The sequence below is a fragment of the Aptenodytes forsteri genome, unplaced genomic scaffold (assembly GCF_000699145.1).
Source record: "Aptenodytes forsteri isolate BGI_AS27 unplaced genomic scaffold, ASM69914v1 Scaffold472, whole genome shotgun sequence".
In the NCBI taxonomy this organism is placed as follows: Eukaryota; Metazoa; Chordata; class Aves; order Sphenisciformes; family Spheniscidae; genus Aptenodytes; species Aptenodytes forsteri.
The window spans coordinates 163,266-163,899 of record NW_008796038.1 but is presented as its reverse complement, the minus strand read 5'-3'; positions in this window follow the sequence as shown (position 1 = coordinate 163,899).

Sequence of the window (634 nt, the reverse complement as noted above, 5' to 3'; positions counted from 1 at the left end):
GGGGGTCTCCCCAGGTTGGAGAGGGGGGAACACAGCACACGGGGGTTGGGGCACCCTGCTCATCCCGCTGCCTGCACCCTGGGGCCGTGCCTGCCCCAGCATCCTCCCTCTCCCCCCAGTTTCTGGGCTGGATCCCACACTCTCTCCTAGTTTTCAGGGCCATACCCTTCCCTCTCCCCAGCTCCCACAACCATCTCCCTCCCTCTCCCCTCTTCCCATGACCATAACCCCTCCATCTCCCCAGCTCCTACAACCATACCCCTCCTTCTCCCCATTTCCCATGACCATCTCTCTCTCCCCATTTCCCACAATAATACCCATCCCTCTCCCCATTTTCCACGGACACCTCCCTCCCTCTCCCATTCCCCGAGCATCTCCCTCCCTCCCCCCATTTCCCACAGCCACCTCCCTCTCCCCAGCTCCCAGGGCCGTATCCCTCCCTCTCCCTCCCCACCTGCTCTTTCCCCCCATCCCATCTGCTCGCTGGGCCCTGACCCCGGCCCCGCTGGAAGGTAATTAATACTTGACAGCACGTTAGCGCGACCTGCTTGGCGGGTGGCCGACGGGGGAAGGTCTCGTCCCCGCGTTACCCCCCCGGGGAGCAGGGGCTGCTCCCGGGGGGGGTGCTCCCCCA